Source organism: Rutidosis leptorrhynchoides, chromosome 9, assembly GCF_046630445.1.
Source record: "Rutidosis leptorrhynchoides isolate AG116_Rl617_1_P2 chromosome 9, CSIRO_AGI_Rlap_v1, whole genome shotgun sequence".
NCBI lineage: Eukaryota > Viridiplantae > Streptophyta > Magnoliopsida > Asterales > Asteraceae > Rutidosis > Rutidosis leptorrhynchoides.
In genome coordinates, this window is record NC_092341.1 from 306,705,221 (window position 1) to 306,731,220 (window position 26,000).

General features: G+C 34.0%; 1 non-coding gene across 1 annotated transcript; it reads left to right on the forward strand.

Annotated features, from left to right (window-relative positions):
• Nucleotides 1–24,876: 24,876 nt before the first annotated feature.
• On the forward strand, nt 24,877–24,983 carry LOC139869557 (small nucleolar RNA R71). The gene has a single exon (XR_011766164.1). It is a non-coding gene; the product is annotated as a small nucleolar RNA R71 (small nucleolar RNA).
• Nucleotides 24,984–26,000: the final 1,017 nt, after the last annotated feature.

Here is a 26,000-nt window from a genome sequence, read left to right on the forward strand (position 1 = left end):
TTTTACATCTATAATTAGTTTGTTTCTAATAACTTTTATTTTGTCCAATATTTTCTTCATTATGCCACTTGTTAAAACTTGACTTGGATTCTGATCGGTAAAAATTCGTATATGAAATTGAATTTGAATGAAAAATAGTTGTTCTTTGGTGAACGGACACGTATATGTGTGGATTTGGGTAGTATGGTTAATGACCGCTGAATCTGAATTGAAGAATGTACAGTGTAACATATTAATGTAAAATCTAAATATTTCTCGGGAATTACCTACACGTTAAAATATTTTCACCATTAAGAGTTTGTACAATAGACTTTTTAATTACAATCTTTATGAAAATATATATACATATATTTTTTCTTCAGATGTAATCATGGATTTAATGAGTCAATATAATATTAAACTCATTTGATTTACCGTTAGAACAAGAATACATAATCTCTAAAACATTAGAGATTACATAATCGCCATGTAGAACGAAGATAATTGATGTAGAACGATATGTAGAACGATAACTATGCTTGAGGTATAGATTGTGATGTTAAGGCGTGTAATGCTGATGTTGTTGTTGGTGGTACTGGTATTGATGTTGGTGGTACTGTTGGTGCCGGTGATATTGCTGAAGCTGGTAGGTTTTGCACCATATTTTCCAGAGCCATTACTCGGGCGCAAAGCTCGTTGACTTCTTCTATTACTTCAGGATGCTTATCGGTTGGAATGAGAGGATGAATAATGTTTAGGATTGTGGATAATATATAACAATGACAAGATATTCGGGAAATGAGAGTGAAAATGGTGTCTCGGACTGGTTCGCCGGTAAGTGCTTCAGGTTCATCGCCCAGAGATGAATTTGGTTGGTGGAAAGGATTACCTTCTTCTCGTCTCCACTGATTAAGCCGACTAAGAACCCATTCCCAATTCATCCAGAATTGATGATGGCTAATTAGTTGATCCATGTCGGTTACACTGCTTTCGGAGCTCGAGTGGAAATCCATGTCGGAATCCAAGAGACTTGAACTAGTGGCGAGTTCCATTTCGTACGATTGAGTAAATAATTTTTCGATAATAAATGATTTCTGGCTATCGGATGGTATTCTAATTATATAGAATATATATATATATATATATATATATATATATATATATATATATATATATATATATATATATATATATATATATATATATATATATATAGAACAAAAGATTTCATAGATTACGGAGGAAATTAAGGAAACGTGTCAGATAAAGTCTACAGTAACAGATACTCTAAGATATGGATTAGCATATACGCTAAGATATGAAGTTGTCTATATACTATTCATGCAATCAATGCAGTAAGATGTGTCTAGACTAAGAATGATAAACAGGTAATTTTCGACACGAAATGATAAGCAAAACTTTTGACATGCAGACACGGTCGAAGTCCAGTCTCACTAATGCATCCTAACGACTATCAGTTAGCCACACTAATGCAGACCTGGTTCGCTAAGACCACCGCTCTGATACCAATTGAAAGGACCCGTTCATACACATTATAAACGATTCACAATAGTTGATTACATCGCGAGGTACTTGACCTCTATATGATACATTTTACAAACATTGCATTCGTTTTTAAAAGATAAACTTTCATTACATCGAAAGTTGACGGCATGCATACCAGTTCATAATATATCTAACTATAAATGACTTAATAATAATCTTGATGAACTCAATGACTCGAATGCAACGTCTTTTGAAATATGTCATGAATGAATCCAAGTAATATCTCTAAAATTAGAAAATGCACAATGGAAAATTTCTTTCATACCTGAGAATAAACATGCTTTCAAGTGTCAACCAAAAGGTTGGTAAGTTCATAGGTTTATCATAAAACAATAAAATTCATCATTTTGATAGACCACAAGATTTAAATGCTGCATGGTACAAATGGGCCCGAATCCTATACCCACCTGTAATGTACATGCGATATATTTTAAATACAGTACACCTTTCTCGTGTACGAAATCATCTTTCATAAATCTTAGTAACCGTACACATATCTCGTGTACAAAATATAATACACATAACCTGTGTATAAAAATCATTCTCTCGATATATAACATTCACATCAATTGGTGGCAATTATCATGTCCACATAATTCAATGGTGGCAATTATCATGTCCACATAATTCAATGGTGGCAATTATCATGTCCACATAATTCAATGGTGGCAATTATCATGTCCACATAATTCAATGGTGGCAATTATCATGTTCACATAATTCATTTGAGGAATGTTTTACTTGTGTCTATCTCGTCAAACATTTATAAAAGCAATTCATGTATTCTCAGTTCAAAATATATTTCAAAAGCATTTAATAGAGCAGTTATAAAAGCAGCGCATGTATTCTCAGTCCCAAAAATGTAAATAGTAAAAGGGAATCAAATGAACTCACGATACGATACTTTGTAGTAAAAATATGCATACGACGATACTGAACAATGCAAGGTTGGCCTCGGATTCACGAACCTGTATCAGTTATATATATTAAAACGTATAATTAACATATAATGGCATTCATACTAGGTTATATATATTAATTAGTTAATATATTACTTATTTGAAATCTTAATGTGTTTATTATTTCCAATGTTATATATATACCTATATATATTATTTTTATATTAATATAGTAATTTAGATATACTTATGATATATGTGATAAATGTATATTTCTATATAAATATCTTTTGTTTTGTAAAATCAATGGTTATAATAATATTAAAATAATTTATAGTAATACTAATAATAATAATAATAATAATAATAATATTAATAACATAATACTAATAAAAATAATAATTTAAATGTTAAAAATAATAATGCTTTTAATAATAATAATAATAATAATAATCTTGATAATCCTATTAATACTAATGATAATAATAATAATAAATCATAAATTTTTAATATTTAGGGTTAGTTTAATAATAATAATAATAATAATAATAATAATAATAATAATAATAATAATAATAATAATAATAAATGTAATAATAATAATAATAATAATAATAATAATAATAATAATAATAATAATAATAATAATAATAATAATAATAATAATAATAATAATAATAATAATAAGTAAACTACCTCAAAGAAGTAGTCCTAAAAAAAATATGCCCAAGTCCGGGTTTGAACCCGCGACGTCCCGCTAACCCGATAACCTCATAAACCATTCCACTATCCTTGCATATCTGATTAAATTAGATTCGAATTAAATATGAACCGCATCTTTCTGTTATCTAAACTCTTTTTCAATAACAACTCGGATCTATTATTCATCGTCTTCTTAAATTTTTCGTCATCGTTTATTTTAACTTTGCGATTTTCAGCTTCATCATTATAATCATATAACATAATCATAATCATCATCTGTAACATCCCATTTTTCCCGTACATATTTAAAGGTACAAACTAAATCGTAGTACGCTTGTAACTCGTTCGTTTATGTGATAAGTCATGCTAGACCTAAATATGAAGTTTAGACGTGCATAGGAAGCGTGAACAAGGTGTACAAGTTGAATAAATCGTTAAGTTGTGTAAGTTGTCGAATGGGCCAGTTGAAGGCCATTGCCGCGCCGCGGAAGCCTTTGTCGCGCCGCGACATTGAACTCAAACCAGAGTCAGAAGGCATGTTAAGAAGGGTCGAATTTTCCTTTAAATGTCGCGCCGCGGAGTAGAAGGCCGCGCCGCGACCAATAACTAGAATCTAAGTCAGGAATGATTTAAGACAGCTCGTAAAATACGTTAATTGTCGCACCGCAACCCACTGGGTGAACTGGTTCCGGATTTTTGTTTTAAAATAAGTGGTTCAAGGGCAAATTCGTCTTTTTACGTATAGATCTGATGGAGACTTTAAGTCTTAGCCACTTATCCTCTATTATCCATTTCTTTTTCATTTTCTTTCTCTAATTCCTCTCAAAACTTAAAAACCCATTTGATTTCAAGTGAGATTTGAGAGTGAAGATTTGTGAATCAAACCTTGGAGCAAGAATTAAAGTTGTTCTCCTTGTTCTTAGCTACAAGTGGATAGTGTTGGTAAGTCTTAACTCCATATTTTGAGTTTTAATTAGTTTATGCTAGGGTTTGGTTCATTTGGAACTTGTAAGACCCATTTGGGGGATATATGGGTGAATTTGGGTTATGTTGATGAAAGGAAACCCTAATGGCTACAATCTAGGGTTTTGGTCGAATGAAATGAGATTTGTAAGTGTTAATTGTGTTGTTAAGCACTAAAACACTTGTTAAATGTTGAAAAAATGGTAAATGGGTTAAGTTGACCAAGTTTGTAAGTTTAAGTGTTGAAATGGGTCAAAATAGTAATGTTGACCTAGTTTGGGTGAAATGGGTATGAATTACCCTAAGTTCGTGTTGGGTTAAGTTAGTAGACCTTAAACCAGTAGTTTTAGTGGTTTAACATGTGCCTTGGCCAATTAAGGGCGGTTTTAGTGTAGTTGAGTTATTTAATGCAAATTGGGTCATTAAATGCTCAAGTGTAAGTAATGTGGCTAGTTCCACTAGTTTGTGTATTGAAGGTGTACTTAATGTATTAGGTACATTGCTTTGAAGTTTGGAAGTGTATAATCATCATCCTTGTGTCAAGGTGAGTGGAATAATTATGCGTGTATGTATATAATGTATTTATTTGTGTAGTATGAATGTGGAATTGTCGGGGTGTTCAAGACACCACATTCTATGTAACGAGTAGTATTGTCGTGGTATTCAAGACACTACTCATTGTTTGATTGACATGTGGTATTGTCGCGGTGTTTAAGACACCACATTGTCATGGGAGTGGATGCCGCGGTGTTCAAGGCACCACTCATGGTTTTGATTGACATGTAGAATCGTCGCGGTGTTTAAGACGCCACATTGTCATGGGGGTGAGTTAGTCGCGGTGTTCAAGACATCACCCGGGGGATTAGTGATTACGCGGTGTTTAAGTAACACTAATGGATGTTATGAACTCCGACGGTCTTTTACGAGTACCGTTCCCTTGAACGATAGGTTAACCATGGTTGTGTGAATTCGTATCTAGCATAATTAAATTGTGAACTATATGCTATTATTGTTGCTAGCTTCTTGTGAATTGTGGATAGTAGTTTATGCATGATGTTTGCATGGTTATCGAATTGCTAGCTTGTATGCGGTATGGTAAGTGATTGCAAGTAAGTAGGTTATATATGAACATGTATAATTGTTGCACTCACTAAGCATTAGCTTACCCCTCTCGTTGTTTATCTTTTTAGATGCAGGTGCGGATAAGGGGAAAGGGGTTGTTGGGCACTAGGTGTCCTTTGATGATGTTTCGTTGGAGCTTTTGGAAGTTGGCCTAACGTTTTGGGTAGTTTAGCCCCAAACCATGCTCGAAGTGTCGTTTGGATTATAAACTATCATTTGTAGTGGGTCGAACTTGTATTAAACTTAATTAATGGCCTTCGTGCCTTTGTAAACATTTAAATTGTGGTACGTTTTAAATGGAACTTGTGGAATGGTTTACATATTTAATTGACGTGTAAATGTGTATTATTTTTAAAAAAAAATCGTATGGAATACGGGTTGGGTTGTTTCATCATCGTTTCTAAATTTTTCAAAAGAATTCGAAACCTGTTTCATAAAAATTAAACTCGCCATCATTCTCTTATCATATCTTCGTCATTATCATCATAATCATATTTAATATCATTCTAAATTAACCTTCTCATCATACTTAAATCGTGATCATCATCATAACCTTGTATCAACTTCATCGTCTTAACGTCGTAACATTACCACGTAACTCATCATCATCTTTTATCATTTCGCGATCGTACCTATCATTATATTCTTCACATACAATCACCTTTACCATAATCATAATCTAATCCACATTATTACCTAATTTTCTTTGTAATCTAATCATCATCAGATATTATCATCAATACCGTTCATTTTCATTCGTTCAAGCTAAAATAAATACGGAAGCTGGCTCCACTATTAAACCAAACAAGGACAAACACCCATGACACATTAGTATTTGAATCTGATGGCTTTTAAACTAATATAAATGCATCGACTTTCTTTATGTCTACCCCATATAATATATCAAAAAGCACTCCCCTTGTCTGCCACCTTATGATCATAATTATTTTATGCTCCACAAAAAATATACAATGATCCCCTTTATTTGACCCGTTTACGAAATCTGATATCCAGCTTCTAATTCCATTTTTTAATCCCCAAGTGGGGTAAAAGTGTCGGTTGCCATCTCTCACAATTCAATAATAATTACGGAGTGCGTTCTACTATATTTATCAAAAGAAATGAAACGCCACATGGGTGGCCAACAAAATATAAAAGGAACGTGCCATGAATCATAAATCTTTCATTATACCTTATCTTAATCATATGCTTTATCAAAGTTACTTTAAAGAAAAAATATAATGGACGTCCCTTTACTTCTAAGTGACCCAAAATGTCAGACTTGTTTATTTATAACGCGTTATATACTATCCAAGTTGAACAAGCCTTAAACTTGAATTCTTTTCGCAGCTAGCTGAAATGAAGCAGAAGAATGAAAAGATTTTTAGCAACGGATAAAAGAAAAAGAAAGCTGTAGCATTAATATTTTGGTAATGGTGGTCTATAGTTCTTTAGTGATGGTCGTAGGGTGGTTTACAAAGTGGTGATGGTTGTTTCACGAAGAAGATAGAAGAGAAAATATAAAAGGTGACAGTTGGTTTTGGGAGGTAGAAGAGATCGTGAATATATATGTATATATATCTTGTTTGTAAGTTACAAGTCGATGGTTCTTCAAAATGAAATTAAGTAAGGTGATTCATGGTGACGGGTGGTGAAAACGACAAAGGTGACAATTTGGTTGTGGTGTTTTTGGGGTCGGTTTCACATGAAGATGGAGAGTGGACAACGAGTGAGATGGAGTTGAAGAAGGTAACCGAATGTGATGAATGTTGGCATGTTGGAGTTTGACAAGAATAAAAGAAAATGAAGCAGGAGAAAAATAAACATGAGTTGTGATACCTGATGTAGGTTTTTATATATGTGTAAGTAATATATGTATATTTATCTTAATGTCTCTCTTTTCCATTCTCAATTGTAACATCGTGTATATATATAATATGTTAATTAACAATTACTACAGCATCAAGATTCGATCGTAATTTGTTTTATAGCTAAGATTGGGTCGACAGGTGATATTCGAGCCAGAAGGAAACGAACAAAGAGGAAGAAAAGGATTTGATAAAGCTGATGCGATTGCTAACTGAATTCAATTATCTGATTGTATGATTATAGTGATCAATTTTGTTTGCATTGTGAAGGGATTTGGACTTGTAACAAGAATCAGACAGGAAGTACATGATTAATTCGATCAGAGAAAATAATATAAAGCTTGATCACGATGGTTAACAGATTTGAATCATTTGTAGTTGTTTTATTGTGATCATGGAGTCGACAGATTGATTCACTCAAAAAGAAGAAATTTAAAAGTAGATTAGGATGTTCAACAGAATTTGTTGGTATTGTGAACTGGTTTCGATATATACAAAATCAGGGACACAAAACAAAAAGAAAGAAGAAATTGGATGAAATTGGATTATGATGGCTAACTGATTTCGTACACTTTAACTGTTGTTGATTGTTGACAATTTCCAACAAGAAATTAAATAAGGATTTAAAGGAGCGTGAAACTGATTTTTGTTTTATTCTTGATTTTTATATATAAAATTTAATTTTATTAATAATAATTCTATTAATAATAAATAATAATAATACAGAATATAATAACATAATAATAATACTATTAATAATAACTTAACATTATAGTTTTAATTATTCTTATATTATTATTTATTTTAACATCTTTATTTTGATAGACAAAATCTTTTAATGATTATCACAATAATAATATTGATAATATTAATATTGATATTAATATTAATATTAATAATAATAACAATAGTAATAATAATACTATAACAAATATATTTTTAACTTGTATTTACATTTACTATATTAATGTTGCAATTCATTACTTGTGTAATGTTTACTAATTACATAATATACTTGAATATTTATACGCTATATATATATATATATATATATATATATATATATATATATATATATATATATATATATATATATATACACACACACATATTTATTTACACACATTTGTTCGTGAATCGTCGAAAATAGTAGAAGGGTAATTGCATATACGAAAATAGTTCAAAATATTTGAGACTCAACCTAACAGACTTTTCTTATCATGTCGAAACCATATAAAGATAAAGTTTAAATTTGGTCGGAAATTTTCGGGTCGTCACACGAAGTATGACTCGTTAGACCGAAAAGTAATAACTAGGATGAAGCCATCTATCGAGGAACCTCCAAAAATTGGAATTGAAGAAGTTACCCGACAATCTGGAGTATGCATTCTTAGAAGGAGAATCGCAACTCCCTGTAATCATCTCGAAAGACCTCACGCCACAAGAAAATGCAAAATTGATTCAAGTTTTGAAATCACATAAGAAGGCAATTGCTTGGAAGATCTCCGACATCAAAGGGATCAGCCCCAACTATTGCACCCACAAGATCTTCATGGAAGATGATTTCAAACCTTCAGTTCAGGGGCAAAGAAGGGTCAATCCTATGATTCAAGAAGTCATCAAGAAAGAAGTAATCAAACTTCTGGATGCCGGTCTAATCTATCCTATCTCTGATTCGCCATGGGTTAGTCCTGTTCAAGTGGTACCCAAAAAGGGAGGGATAAACGTAATTCAAAACGAGAATAATGAACTTATTCCAACTCGGGAAGTCACCGGTTGGAGGGTTTGCATAGATTATTGTAAACTAAAGGATGCAACCCGGAAGGATCATTTTCCATTACCTTTCATCGATCAAATGTTAGAACGTCTATCAGGAAATGAATACTACTGTTTCCTTGACGATTTTTTCGGCTACTTTCAAATCTCCCTCGATCCGAAGGACCAAGATAAAACAACCTTTACCTGTCCTTATGGAACATTTGCTTATCGACGTATGCCCTTTGGGTTATGCAATGCACCAGCCACATTCCAGCGATGCATGGTAGCAATATTCCATGACATGATTGAACGTTGTATGGAAGTCTTCATGGACGACTTCTCAGTCTTTGGTAGTACCTTTGATTCGTGCCTATCAAACCTTAACAAGATGCTCACCCGGTGTGAAGTGTCAAATATAGTTTTGAATTGGGAAAAATGTCACTTCATGGTAAAAGAAGGTATAGTTTTAGGACATAAGATTTCAAAAGCAGGAATAGAAGTTGATACGACTAAGATTGAGACCATTACTAAGCTTTCAGAACTTACCATAGTAAGAGCGGAAAGGAGTTTCCTAGGACACGCCGGTTTCTACCGATGCTTCATTAAGGATTTTTCAAAGGTCACACGACCTCTCACTCATCTCCTAGGAAAGGAAGTCTCGTTTGTCTTCGATGAAGAATGTCGAAAAGCGTTCAACTATCTGAAAGAATAGCTAACACATGCGCCCATCATGATAGCTCCTGATTGGAGTCTACCCTTTGAAATCATGTGTGATGCGAGTGATTTCACAGTTGGGTCTGTGCTTGGACAACGGGTAGATAAACACTTTCATCCAATCTATTAAGCAAGCAAAACCTTAACCGGAGCTCAAGAGAATTACACTACCACGGAGAAGGAGCTGCTAGCCGTAGTATTCGCCATCGACAAATTTCGTTCCTATCTCATCCTGTCCAAAACTACAGTCTATATAGATCATTCAGCCCTCAAATATCTATTCACTAAGCAAGACGCGAAACCAAGACTCCTACGATGGATCTTACTCCTTCAAGAATTCGATATTGAGATTAAAGATAAGAAAGGAGCAGAGAACGTCACAGCAGATCATCTTAGTCGTTTGGAGAACCCAGCGATGGAAAAACTTGCTGAACAAGATATCAGAGATAAATTTCTGGAAGAACAACTTATGAGTTTAAGACAAACTCACATAGGATCACAATTTACTGACACTCCTTGGTATGCCGACATGGCCAACTACCTAGTTTCTGGAGTAGTACAAAAGGGAATGAGCACCTCCCGAAGAAGGAAGTTCTCCATGGATGCCAAGTACTACTACTGGGAAGATCCTTACCTGTTTAGAATTTGCCCTGATCAGATAATCAGGAGGTGCGTAGATGAAAAGCAAGCAGCAGGGATTCTTCACCAATGTCGCCATGGACCAACTGGAGGTCATCATGGAACAAATTTAATCGCGAGAAAAGTCTACGAATCAGGATTCTATTGTCCGTCTATATTCCGAGATGCGCAAGAGCTTGTAAAGCATTGCGACGCATGCCAAAGGCAAGGTATTATCTCTATGAAGAATGAGATGTCTCGGACTAATATCCAAGCTTGCGAGATCTTCGATATATGGGGATTAGAATTCATGGGCCCATTCCCAAAGTCTAATGGAAAAGAATATGTCCTCGTAGCAGTAGATTATGTCTCCAGATTGGTCGAAGCCCAAGCATTTCCAACTAATGATGCCAAATTCATCACCAACATCCTGAAGAGACTCTTCTGCAGATTTGGAGCTCCCCGTGCTATAATAAGTGATAGAGGCATACACTTCTGTAATACTCAATTTATGAAGGTGATGCAACAATACGGAGTTACCCACAAAATGTCCACTGCCTATCATCTGCAGACCAACGAAAAAGCAGAGGTCACGAACAGAGCACTCAAAAAAATATTAGAACGAACTGTCGGCCATCATGGAAATAAATGGGCCAAGAAGCTAAATGATGCTCTGTGGGCATTCCGGACTGCTTACAAGAATCCTCTAGGAACTACACCCTATCGCATGATCTATGGAAAACCTTGTCACCTTCCGCTGAAACTAGAATATAAAGCTCTCTGGGCACTGAAGACCTGCAACCTCGATCCCTCAGTTACCGGAAAACATAGGAAAATGCAAATGAACGAACTCGCCGAATTGAGAGACCAAGCATATGAAACGTCATACATCTACAAGGAAAGAACGAAGCTTACGCATGACGCAAAATTGATTTCTACAAAGTTCACCCCTGGAGATAAAGTTCTTCTCTTCAATTCTCGGTTAAAGAAGTTCGCAGGAAAATTTAGATCAAGATGGAGTGGCCCATATAAAGTTGTACATGCTTTTCCACACGGAGCCATGGAATTGGAAGGACCTACTGGTAACTTCAAGGTCAACGGTCACCGATTAAAAGCTTATCTAGAAGACCACTGGTGTGTGCAGCGGTGTATACGAAATAGTTATATTTTTACTACGAAATACTATTAAATACGATACAATTTTACACAAGTTATTTATTTATTTATAGAGTGGATATACCTAAACCTTGCTACAACACTATAGGCAGTGTACCTAATCGTACAGTAGTGTAGTTTTTAGTATGTCCGGTTCGTTCCTCAGGGAGCTACCCAAGTTTAACGCTATATTTTTAAAAACTATATTTGTGTATATATATATATATATATATATATATATATATATATATATATATATATATATATATATATATATATATATATAAGTAGTATTATTATTATTATAAAAAGGGGGTTTTTACCGTTTAGTGATCGGTTTGTCGATTTTAAAACTTTAGTCACAATTAAAACCTAATGTAAAATATTAAATATACAAATGACTTAATTTAAGGCGTAAAGTAAATGACGATAAATAAAAATGCGATAAATAAAAGTGCAATAATTTAAAGTACGATAACTAAAATGACGGTAAATAAAATTGCGATAATTTAAAAGTACGATAATTAAAAGTGCGATAAGATATAAAATAAAGGAATTATGCTTATTTAAATTCCGTAATCATGATGTTCGACGTGTTGATTTTATGTTTATTACCTTGGGTTAATTGTCCTTTGTCCTGGATTATTCGATATGTCCATACGGTTTTGTCCATAATAGTCCATCTGTCATAATTATAAAGTGCGAGGATCTTCGTCAAATTAACCTTATATTCGAAGTTAAATATTCCAACTAATTGGGGATTCAAACTGTAACCAGATCTTAATACTTTGTTTAATGAATACACCAGGTTATCGACTGCGTGTAATCCAAGGTTTTAATACTTTTTTAACAATTACACCAATTACCCTTGAATGTAATCCACCCCTGTTTTAATGAGTTCATTAACTATTAATCCATTCCCGTGTCCGGTAAAATGAACAATAATTTGTATTTATAAATATCCCGCCCACCGTACCCGATTAAGCGTATGTGGTTATTTATAGATACGTCAAATTGTAACTTTTATATTAAATTAACGAGGTATCGTTTAGTTAATATAAAGCCCATTAATAGCCCATAGTCTAATTTCCACAAGTGTCGTTCTTTTATCCAAACCCCAATTATGGTCCAAAACCCAATTATCCAATCTTAATATTTAGCCCAACATCACGATTACTTTGGCTTAAATAAGCATAATAATAACTTAGCTACGAGACATTAATTTAAAAAGGTTGAACATAACTTACAATGAGTATTAATCGCGTAGTCTTACACGGACAGAATTTTGACTTACAAACATAAAACATTCGCTAACATAACCTTATTATTATTAAACTTAAATTAAAATTATAATTAAAATATAAATATAAATATATATTTGAGAGATAGAGAGTAGATGGATATGATGTAGGTAAAATTTGTCGACCAAACATTGCAATTTATAGGACCTGACCTGCTACAGTATGCCATGCAATAGCATGGGATTAAGCCTTCCTGGCCATGTGATCGCATGGCCGCCTTGGACAGCTCACATCTCTTGTTTTCTTGTTTGCCGACAGTTTATAAATAATATAATATAATATATATTGCCTAGTTGACTTGTAATTTTCGGTCCGTTGCGTCGCGCGCTGATAGTTGGTTCATGTCCAGATTCCAGATTTTTGAATGTCCTTGCGTACTATTTAATATCTTGTACTTTGCGTTTTGCGGCTCGTACTCTTGTAATTTTTAGACGTTTCTCATCAATAATTTGAACCACTTTGATTGTACTTTGTACTTTTTAGCGTTGTGGTCATTTGCATCTTCAATTCGTCGAGTCTGTCTTTTGTCTTCACATTTTAATATTTAAACGAATATCACTTGTAAATAGAACAATTGCAACTAAAAGCTTGTCTTTCTTGAAGGATAATGCTATGAAATATATGTTCGTTTTTAGCATTATCAAATATTCCCACACTTGAGCATTGCTTGTCCTCAAGCAATATAGAACTTGAATATAATTTTACTAGAATCACTTCTTTATTCTTCACAATTTGTACATCAGTGATTTTAATACGGCGGTATGAACAATGGTAGTAACGATGTGGTTTACAGTCCCACATGACTATAAAAATTTAGATCCTTTAGGAAATTGGATCTTTATGAAAACATTTGATATTTTAAAAATTCAATCTAGCTTTTACCCTAGATAAGTTTTCCGGAATAACCCTTCACCGGTGTTTGCAAAATGTTTTTGTGGGTTTTGTGGGTTTCAGATTTTAAAATTTTAGCTCAAAACTTGCAGTTTTGTGTCACCCACTTGCTAACCTTGTATTAGGAAAGCAACACGTCCAGTATACTTGCTCCGTATATTACCTTTCGGTAAACTACCATCCGGTTGTAAAGGAAAGCGTTGAACAAGCAACTGTTAAGGCAATGTCTAATGACATGCAGATACTCATGGTCCACAATGTGTCGGATGCAATTACTATCCGTTGTAGGAGAAATAGTAAAGATCACCCTATAATTTTTTGGTCTGGCACAAGGTCCTGTCTTCGACCATGCTATGCAACCACCATTCTTACGGTTGACACCCGATTTGGTTTAGGTGACCTAATGAATTCTGATGAATTCTCAAGATTTTACGTTCAATGGTAATGAATGCATTGAAAATGGGTTTTCAGAAAACAAATCGGTTTGTAATTTTGATCAAAATATTTTCTCGTTCAAGCTCGAGTTTAGATATCATCGAATTCCATGAGTTTATAATTCTCAATCTTTAAGTTCAATCTCAAGGATTGAGTAATATCAGTCTTAAAAGCTGATTTTTGATCTTTAAGGAGATTATCCTTTCTGGGGATCTGATTCATTAGTCTTATAAGCTAATTTGCACGGTGCCCCCTATTGTACGAGACAGATCCTCTCATGGTTAGGATAAATCTAACCACTTGGTGACCCTGTTTGATGCTGAGGTCCGTGGATTTCCAGCTGATTTTCGAGAAAACTTTTCAAGGTTTTTCGTAAACTCTACAACTGGTCTGGATGACAACTTCCTGACCTAAATCAAGAAGTGTGTGTCTTTTTCTTGGAAGACTATACTTCCTTATAAATTCTATTTATATTACAATAAACTGGGTAAAACTGATTAATATTGTCCAAAACAAAAGTATTTTCAATTATTTGTACAAAAATATGTGATATATGTTCTAAATAACTTGGTAAATTTTTCCCACACTTGTCTTTTATTTTTCTTTCTTTGCCTTTTTATTCTCCTCTATTCCATTTTAAATGAATTCAAGCATTTTGGGTTGTTTATCAATTTATGTGCATTCCGAGGTAACAATAATTTCAGTGTTAACACCTAGTTTTATCGTTCATAAATATGTATAAATATGATTTTGAATTCATTTATTTGAAAATTTAAAATTTTTACTAGAATTGGGTAGTCAGTATATAAGACTAGGGCTGTTCTTTATTATCAGAGAGCACTAGATTCTAATACAACTACCGCATTACTAGTAAAGTTTAACAGTGGATATTAAACCAAGTATATAAGTTAAAAAAATTTAAAACCGAAAGAATTTAATCCCTTCCCACACTTAAGATCTTGCAATGCCCTCATTTGCAAGAAATCAGTAACAATTTAAATTATTAAGGGTGATTAGCGTAGAAAAATGATTAAATTTTACCAAAGTTTCCAAACATATTGTTGTTTGTTTGAATGATAAATGGTGCACATCATTTGTTCATTCCTGCAGTTGTTATTTCACATATATTTTGCATCTTGTCGTCAAAATTAGTTGCTTTTGCTGAACTTAATGCCAGTCTTTGAAAATACGATGTTTTACCCTGTTGTGTACATGAGATAAAATACATACAATACAAATATAAATATGCATGGTAATTTGAAATGGGACTTAATATCTCACTTTTAAATTACAAAAATGAAATATTAGTATACAATAATAAAAATATTAAACATTACATAAATGTATCAAAATGTTAAATGTTTAACATAAATAGATAAAAATAATAAAAGATAAGACATCACCAATAGAACACTATTAATTTGGATAGGGATTCCAATTCATATCGTCGTTCGGGTTCCATGGTTGGTGATAGGTGTCCTGGTAGGCTTGATTTGGGTCGTACAGGTTAAAGGGTGGTCGAATGTCGGGCTGATGTGGTGGATAGTAAGCAGGTCGAGTCGGGATGTAGTTATTTGGTACCTGATATGATAGCTGGCTCATGATTTGGTGCTGATAAACTTTCCAGCTATCGTGTTGGCGTCGCCTGGAAGTCTCATACTCATTCGCGGCTTGCCACTTCTCATACCGATGATGCCTAGCATCGTTAGTCATTTCTACCTCATCTATACGCTGGAAAACATCAGTAAAACTATCCCTAATGACATCCCTGATGTCATCTGCTTCCTCCATCTCCTCATCCAAACCTCTCTCTACCTGTGGATGGTTGCCCCGATATGGCATTGCCTGATTGCGTCTCCTAGTCAATACCTTTGCACCTTGATAGACTTGCAAACCTAAAGTATCGTCTTGTTCCCGAACTACCATCATTGGACCCCCTTGTTCCCTATCTACACCTAAATACTCTTCAATGAAAGTAACAAAAATTCCTCCTCCTATTATTCCCCCGTCCTGTATTCCTTCCACCATTTTGGACAGATAAAAACCAACACAGTAGGGGATATTAACAAAGCTTCTAGTGTCTCGAATACACTTAAGGTAAAATAAATCGTGTAGGGTCATTTTCTCCTTGTTGTTACCTCTTTGTGTAATTGATTTTGCTAAGAATCTATGTATTATACGAAGTTCGACTTTATTAATATCTAAATAGGAGTGTCTTCCTCCCCACGTAAACACATTAAAATGTGACATACGCCTCCAGATGGCGTTAGCGTCAAAATTTCTATCTACCCTCTCACCATGATAAATCAAATTTGTACAATCAGGTGATAGTAATTCAGCGGGAGTGTAAATCTGTAAAGACCTGGCCATGTCCAACATGGACATCCTGACATCCTACGGCCAAGTAAAAATCTAAGAAAACTCTTATTGTCTAACCTATCTACATCCTTATTAAAAGCTATAGTACTCATTAGTTCAACACACCACTCCTTATATATAGGCCAACGAGTGGTAGATAAACGATCCCAATCGGAAAAAGAAGAGCTGCCATACCTTTGGATTAGATGCTGCCTAACTGGGTTAGCTAGGTGGACCCTTTCCAAAGGCTCTCAATCTATTACCCATGGTACTTCTACATTTTTGGTCCAAAGCTTTAATTTGTTAATTTGGTACGTCGGGTAATCTCTCCAACTTCTATCAAATCTTAAATTGGGATGCAACTGTTCTTCATGAATTGTTGGGTGTTCTATTATATGGTGAACGGGAAATACTACCTAGGTAATAAAAAATTGTGGTTCTGGTTCATAGTATGACACGTGTTGATCATAATGTTGTTGTTGTTCAGGTTCGTGATATTGCATCTCTGGCTGTGGTTCTGGATCAGGTTGCCTAGACGATGATGCACCGTCTGTATCTGTATTTCTCTGCAAAACACATTAAACACAAAATTTGTGCATCCAAATATGCATTAGTGTTAGCAAAATAACAAATTAAAACAATTACAATAACATGTTTAATCCATATTAAACTTATACTCATTTTCATATTTTTATCAATTCTACACATTTTCAAATAATCATATATGAAAATGTTTACAAAGTTTATAAGCTTTTATCTCAAATAACATGTCAAAATAATCATTACTAGCAATTAAACAAGTTTCAAATGGCATTTATATCAAATTAATCAAGTTCATGAATTTTAGACTTAAAAAGTCTACTTTAATTCTCAAAAATCATGTTTAGGATCAAAGTTTAGATCATTTAGCTACCTAAACATGTTACACTACTTAATTTAGCAATAATTCATGACAAAATTTGGCCATAACTTGTTTATATCAAAAAGCCCCAAATTGCTCAAGAACACAAACCCTAGATTTCTAAAATTTTTGAAGTTTAAGGCTTCAAATCATGTTAAATAGTATCAATCTAGGTTATACATGCATAATATACTAAAAATTTAACTCTAATTACACTAGAAATTAACAAAATTAAATTATTGCAATTAATTAAAATTATCACAAAAAGTAGGAAATTTATGAGTTTAGGGGTGAAATTTTTACCTTCCTGCTTCCCCATCTGAGAAAAGACATGATTATAGCGGATTATTGTGACGAAGTTCGTTGATTTTGGTGAAAAAATGGTGAAATTTGAGGGTGATTGGGAGAGTTTTCGTGTATGTGTGTGTGTTAAAGTGGGAAGACAGAGAGCTCGTGGGGTTTTTTTATCTGTCCGGTTTTATGGGGTCATGCGACCGCATGACTTTGAAGAGGAAACCCCATGCGATCTCATGGGGTCTGATTTTTTTTTAAACCTTTTACTTATAAAACAATTAATTAATTTTAAAAATTTATTTTCCTTGGTTTTTGGATTTTTAATGTTTTTGGCATACTTTAATTCAATAAGATTAAAAATAATGATAATAAAATTTCTCGTCCCACCCTCGGGTAAAGCAATTTCAGTTCCATAACCTAGTCTTCAACTTACGCCGAATTTTAGGTATCAAAATTTTAACTTAATGAAATAAAGTAAATTTTGTTTTTAAATTCACACCAAACTTAAATTTAAAATGCATAAAATTAAAAATTCATATTAATATCATTAATATTTTTATACATTAATTTTACAAACTTATATTTAAAATATTATAATTATATAATAGTTTTAAAACTTTACAATAATAATTTAATATTTATATATTAATTTTAAAAACAAGGTAAAAATAAAAATCCTTTTGGTCTTTTATCCCACTTTAATCAATCAAATATTATCAAAAATATACGCCCCTCTTTTGGGTAAAGTAATTTCGGCTATATTACTTACTTTTACTCCTGACGAATTTTTGAAATATTTTGGATTGATTGATTAAAGATATTTATACCTTAAGAATAAACGGTAAATTTCGCAGTGATGTAATAAATTTTTGTATGATATCAATAATTTCGGTTTCGCATACCTAATTTTATTGAATATCAATTTAATACTTTATAGTAAATGATTCAGTGTTTATTATCAAAAAGTTAAAAGCAATAAAAAAAATTGTACATACTTACCTGTGAGATAGAATTCTTAGAGACCTGCTTTAGTCGACTCATAGGAGAGTCGTGTGATTTGGTTTTCTATAGCTACATAAGCGTAACCTCGATTTTTCAATAACTTTTCTTCTAAACATATGAACGGTCCTTCTCTGCATAGAGTAACAAATTCGGTATTTGAATATGTTTGATTGTTCGAACATTTACCTTCGTGTGACCATTTTCCGCATTTATGACATCTTTCAAGGTGTCGTGCTCTTCTTTTTGTTGCGGATTTTGATTTTCCTTTACCAAAATGTGTCTTATGATGATTCTTCCAGAGTTCTTTCCTCAATTCGTCCATTTTTCCTCTTATGAATGATACTAGTTCACTCGGGAAGATGTTATTATTACGTTTAGTAATCAAAGCGTGTAGTAGTAGACAATGGTTCAGATCAAAGGAATTCTTCATCTCGTAAAACCTAAAAAAATAAAAATTCAGAATGGAGGGAGAAGACTAGTTCTTTAGGGTCTACTAGGGAAAGACCATTCGAATTCTATTCTCGAAAACAACACGAAAATAGAAAATCTAACTCTAACAGAAATATATATTATCCTTAAAAAGACTTGATTCTCCCCACACTTAGTTAGCTGTGGTGTTGAAATTGTGATTAACTTCGTTTTCAATTGGACAATCAACAACTTGTATATCTCTGACTTTTGCTTCAAGCCAATTGTTGATTTCCTCTGTAACTTTCACAAATTCAACTAACATTGCCTTTTCTTTAAGCGACAAATTGGATACTAATCGGTTACATAACTTAAAGTTCCCCTTAATCCTAGCATCTTGAATCCGTTTATAAAGTTTCTTCGTTGAACTGTTGAAAACGGGTTCATCTAATTTCGCATCAACAATGGGGTTCTTTGTTATTGGGTTATTATTAGGTGTTTCTTCATCTTCCCCACACTTAGGCGTTTTTATTGGTTCAACAGTTTTGGTTGGTGGAGAAATAAACTTTCAGTTCACAAAGGTGACTGATTTGTCACCATCCCTAAGTGTCATTCTACCTTCTCTTACATCAATGAATGCTTCGGTTGTTGCTAAAAATGGGCGACCTAAAATTAGAGGAATATCAAGGTCTTCCTCTATATTAATAACTATAAAGTTTGCTTCAAAGGTCAAACTTCCCACTTTAACAAGTAAATTATTGACTATTCCAACCGGGTGTTTAATGGTTAGATCAAATAATTGAACACCTATTCTGGTTGGTCTTAATTTACCCTCACCTAATCTTTTGTATAAGCAAAGAGGCATAACATTTTCACTTGCTCCTAAATCTGCGAGTCCATTATACATAGCACCATCATTAAGCAAGCAAGAAATGATAAATTCACCTGGGTCTCCTACTTTAGTAAGTAGAGTTGGTTTGTTAACCTCTTCCGGGTGATCTTTTCTTGGTTCTTCCACTTCTACTTGAACTTCTTGTTCACATTTTTCTTAGTTTCTTGGAATGGGAGGTTTGTTTAGGAATTCTTCTTCATCACTCCAATTTGAAGCTTCCCCGTCTTCCAATTTTGGTTTTTCATATGTTGTTGATAACATATTTATGTTTTCATTCTGAGGGTTTTCTTGAGTGGTGAAATTATGATTGACTTCATTGTCAACTTCCATCGGACCATGAATGTTTAACTTTGTGACCATTAACTTTAAATTCAATCCCATTTGAATTTATTAACTCTGTTGTTTCGTATGGGAAAACTCTTTTGACTATGAATGGTCCAGACCATCTTGATTTCAATTTTCCAGGAAATAGCTTGAATTGTGAATTAAAAAGAAGAACTCTATCTCCTTCCTTAAATTCTTTTGAACTTCTAATTCTTTTATCATGCCATTTCTTCGTTCTTTCCTTATAGATTAACGAATTTTCGTATGTTTCATGTCTTAATTCTTCTAATTCGTTTAGTTGACTTAACCGTAGACGTCCAGCTTCATGCAAATCAAGATTACCTGTCTTCAAAGCCCAAAATGCTTTGTGCTCAATTTCTACTGGAAGGTGACATGCTTTTCCGTAAACGAGTTTAAAAGGTGTGGTTCCAATTAGAGTTTTGAGGCTGTTCTAAAAGCCCAGAGTGCATCCTCCAATTTCATGGACCATTCCTTTGGATTTGATCCTACGGTTTTCTCTAGAATACGTTTGAAAGCTCGGTTGGTATTTTCAACTTGTCCACTTGTTTGTGGATGATAAGCGGTTGAGATTTTATGAGTTACTCCATATCTTTTGAGAACTTTCTCAAGTTGATTATTACAAAAATGAGTACCCCGATCACTTATTAAAGCTTTCGGCATTCCGAACCTAGCAAAAAGACGTTTTAAAAAGTTGACTACAACTCGTGCATCGTTAGTTGGGAGAGCTTGTGCTTCCGCCCATTTAGATACATAATCAATGGCAACGAGAATGTAGATATTATTAAGAGATTTTGGAAATGGACCCATAAAGTCAATACCCCAAACGTCAAATACTTCACATACTTGAATGACATTTTGTGGCATTTTATTACGTTGACTTATTTTTCCGGCCCTTTGACAAGCATCATAGGATTTACAAAGAAGGTGTGCGTCTTTGAAAATTGTAGGCCAATAGAATCCAGCGTCGTAAACTTTTCTTGCTGTGAGTTGAGGCCCATAATGCCCTCCTATTGGTCCTGTGTGACAATGGTTTAAGATTTGACTAGCTTCATCTCCGAATATACATCGGCGAATTATTCCATCGGGACAACTTTTAAACAAATGTGGATCTTCCCAAAAATAGTGTTTTATATCACTAAAGAATTTCTTTCGTTTTTGGTACGACAACCCTTTTTCAAGAAATCTACATACTAAATAGTTGCATAGTCTGCAAACCATAGAATTTCATTATAATTGATTTTCAAAAGATATTCATCAGGAAAGTTATCTTGTATAGCCGATTCATTTAGAACTTCTAATTTGGGATTTTCAAGACGAGAAAGATAATCAGCGGCGAGATTTTCTGCTCCCTTTTTTTGTCTCGGATTTCAATATCGAATTCTTGTAAGAGTAAGATCCAACGGATTAATCGTGGTTTGGCATCTTGTTTCAAAAATAGGTATCTAAGAGCAGAATGGTCGGTATAGACCACCGTTTTAGCTAAAACGAGATATGAACGAAATTTGTCAAAAGCAAAGACAATAGCAAGGAGTTCTTTTTTAGTAGTTGTGTAATTTGTTTGTGCTCCTTGTAACGTCTTACTAGCATAATAAATAGGTTGAAATCGTTTTTCAATCCTTTGTCCTAAAACAGCTCCCATTGCAAAATCACTTGCATCGCACATGAGTTCAAATGGTAGATTCCAATTTGGAGTTATCAAGATCGGCGCATTAGTGAGTTTTTCTTTAAGAATATTAAAAGATTTGATGCATTCATCTGAAAAGATAAATGGAGCATCCTTTTCTAGGAGTTTATTCATAGGAGTGGCAATTTTAGAAAAATCTTTTATGAAATGTCGGTAAAAACCGGCATGCCCTAGAAAACTCCTAACTCCTCTAACATTGGTGGGATGTGGAAGTTTAGCAATTACATCAACTTTAACTCTATCCACTTCAATTCCTTCCTTTGAAATCTTATGACCAAGAACGATGCCTTTTCTAACCATGAAATGACATTTCTCCCAATTAAGAACTAGATTTGATTGCTCGCATCTAATAAGCATTCGTTCAAGATTAACTAGACATGTTTCAAAAGTATCACCGAAAACTGAAAAGTCATCCATGAAAACTTCCATGCATTCTTCTATCATGTCGTGAAAAATTGCCATCATGCACCTTTGAAAGGTTGCAGAGGCGTTGCAAAGTCCAAATGGCATGCGTTTGTAAGCAAAAGTACCATAAGGGCACGTGAAGGTGGTTTTCTCTTGGTCCTCGGGTGCGATTAGAATTTGAAAATATCCGGAAAAACCGTCAAGAAAATAATAGTAACTATTCCCGGCTAATCTTTCCAACATTTGATCAATGAAAGGTAAGGGAAAGTGATCTTTTCTGGTGGCGTCATTTAATTTTCTATAATCAATACAGACATGCCATCCTGTTACAGTCCTAGTAGGAATAAGCTCATTTTTTTCATTTGTGATGACAGTCATGCCACCCTTCTTAGGTACACATTGAACTGGGCTTACCCATAGACTATCAGAGATTGGATAAATTAAACCTGCATCGAGCAGTTTAATAATTTCTTTCTTAACAACATCTTGCATATTAGGATTTAGTCTTCGTTGGCGTTGCACCTAGGTTTTATGACCTTCTTCCATAAGGATTTTATGTGTGCAATACGAAGGACTTATGCCTTTAATGTCATGAATCTTCCATGCAATAGCTGGTTTATGAGCTTTTAGCACAGAAATGAGTTGAGATTTTTCATTTTCCGTAAGAGAAGATGATATTATTACAGGTAATTCAAATTTACCATGTAAATAAGCGTATTCCCAATGGTTTGGAAGTGGCTTTAACTCTAATATCGGTGGTTCTTCTATCGATGATTTGTATCGATATCTGTCTTCCTCTTTTAGCATTTGAAGTTCTTCTGTTGTTGGTTCGTATTCATTAGTCATGAGATTTCAGCTTCATCAATTGGTTCAGTTCCTTCTCCTAAAGAACATTCTCCTGTTCCTTGTAATTCTGGAAATTCTTCTAACAATTCTGCATGTGAATCTATAGTTTGAATGTAATAACATGTATCATCTGCAGATTGTGGTTGTTGCATGGCTCTATCTACAGAAAAGGTAACACTCTCGTCCTCTATACTTAGGGTCAGTTTCTTACCGAACACGTCTATTATTGCTTTAGCCGTGTTTAAGAATGGTCTTCCTAATATAAGAGGAACTCTAGAATCTTCTTCCATATCCAGAATAACAAAATCTACTGGAAATACTAAAGTACCAACTTTAACTAGCATGTTCTCCATTATCCCTCTAGGATATTTTACTGATCGATCGACTAATTGTATGCTTATTCGTGTTGGTTTTAATTCTCCAAGGTCTAGTTTAGCGTATAGTGAATGCGGCATTAAATTTATACTAGCACCTAAGTCTGCCAATGCTTCTATTGAACTAAGACTACCCAGAAAATATGGAATTGTGAAACTTCCTAGATCAGAGAGTTTTTCTGGTAGTTTATTCAACAGTACTGCAGAACAATTAGCATTCATAGTAACAGCCGAGAGTTCTTTCATTTTCTTTCTATTTGTGATTAGATCTTTCAGGAATTTGGCATATCTTGGCATTCCTGAAATCACATTAATGAAAGGAAGATTTACCTTTATTTGTTTAAACATATCCAGGAATTTGGATTGCTTGGCTTCAAGTCTTTATTTTCTCATTTTACTCGGGTAAGGAAGTGGTGGTTGGTATGGTTTAACATAAGGCTTAGCCTTAACTGTGTTATCTTCATTAACCTTTTCAACTACCGGTTCTGATTCTTTCTCTTGTTCAGGTTGTGGTGCCTGTGTAGTAGAAATAGCGTCATCAGAAATTACAGGTATTTCAGGTGGTTTAAGTGTAATACCACTTCTTGTGGTAATGGCTTTAGCTGTTTCATTTCGGGGGTTAGCATTTGTATTGCTAGGTAGACTCCCCGGTTTTTTTTCACCTATCAACCTTGCTAGGTTGCTCACTTCTTGTTCCAGATTTTGGATTGAAGCTTGTTGATTTCTAAATTCTTGAGCATTTTGTTCATTAGTTTGTTTCTGAGATGTGAAAAACTGCGTTTGAGATTCAACTAGCTTCGACATCATATCTTCTAAATTTGGCTTTTTATCATCGGTTTGTGGTGGTTTATTTGGAAAAATAGATCTTTGCTGATTGTAAGTATTGTTAGATACTTGTTGATTGCTAGGACCTTATTGGTTGTTGTATGGAACATTTCGGTTATAATTCTGATTGTAGTTTGGTCTTGGCAGTTGATAATTACCTTGGTAATTATTTCCAGGCCTTTGGTTCATGTATGAAACATTCTCTCTTTGTTCCATTGTTTGTTCAATACTTAGACAATCTTTTGTCAAATGTGGTCCTCCACACTGCTCACAACTAATTCGTATTGCGTGAATATCCTTAGTCATCTTTTCCATTCGTCTTTCGAAAGCATCTAACTTTGCAGAAATGGAATCAAAATCATGGCTAGAATCGGCTCTAGCCGCTTTAGATGATCTAACGATGTCTTTTTCTTGGTGCCATTCATGTGAGTGGGAAGCAGTTTTATTAATAATTTTGTAAGCTTCAGTTGCGGTTTTCTTCATAATGGAACCACCAGCTGCTATGTCGATGTCTTTTCGTGTAGTAATATCGCATCCTTGATAGAATATTTGTACTATTTGATAAGTGTCTAAACCATGTTGAGGACATCCTCTCAATAACTTTCCAAATCTTGTCCATGCCTCATATAGAGTTTCATTTGGCTTTTGTGTGAACGTAACTATTTCTCCTTGAAGTCTCACGGCTTTAGATGCCGGAAAGAATTGTTTAAGAAATTTTTCAACTAAAACATCCCATGTATCAATCGCCCCTTCAGGTAACGATTCTAACCAATCTTTGGCTTCTCCCTTTAAAGTCCAGGGAAATAACATGAGATAGATCTGTTCATCCTCAACTTCTCTGATTTTGAATAGTGTACAGATCCTATTAAAGGTCCGAAGATGTTCGTTTGGATCTTCCTTCGGCGCACCACTAAATTGGCATTGATTAGTTACCCTGTGTAGGATTTGTCCTTTGATTTCATAATCTGGAGCATTAATGTCTGGTTGAGTAATGGCATGACCTTGGCCAGTGCGTTTAGCCCTCATTCGGTCTTCCATACTCAGAGGTTCCAGATTTTCCATGATTGAAATTGTTGAATCTGAATTACTAGAGGATTCTGACTTAATGGTTTCTTCCTCGACAATCTCTAGATGAGTGATTTGTGGTTCAGGAGGAATGATTAGTGGTTCAAGATCTCTGAATTGTCCCTGAATATCCTCCGGATTCTCAATTGTGAGGTTGGGTTCAAAAAATGGATTATCGGAAATTTGAATTGGAGTACTTGGTCGACAAGATGATGATTCTAAAGAAAAATCAACGGCGACAATATTGGCTAGATGTCTTGAACGAGTTACAGGTGGTGAACGTATGAAAGGTGGTGAACGTTTTGCTCGGTGCATTCACTGAATATCCTATTAATTATAAAAGATAAAAATTATATAAGCTATCAAATTAATAGACTTTTCTGATTTTGCCCACGTTTCGAATAGCCAATAGATGCAGCAGGTAGCCAGGACCCTTTAAATCGGAAGCCCACAACTCGCCACTAACAAATCCAACTATTACTTCGAACCAGAAAATTTTGGATGTCTATTAATTTAACCACTTAAAATAATTTTTTGTCGAAATTTTGAAGAAAAAATCTATGTCCTAAAAACTAGAGCGTCGAGAAATAAGAAAGAAAAAGAGTGCGTCGAAAAACGTCGAAAAATAAA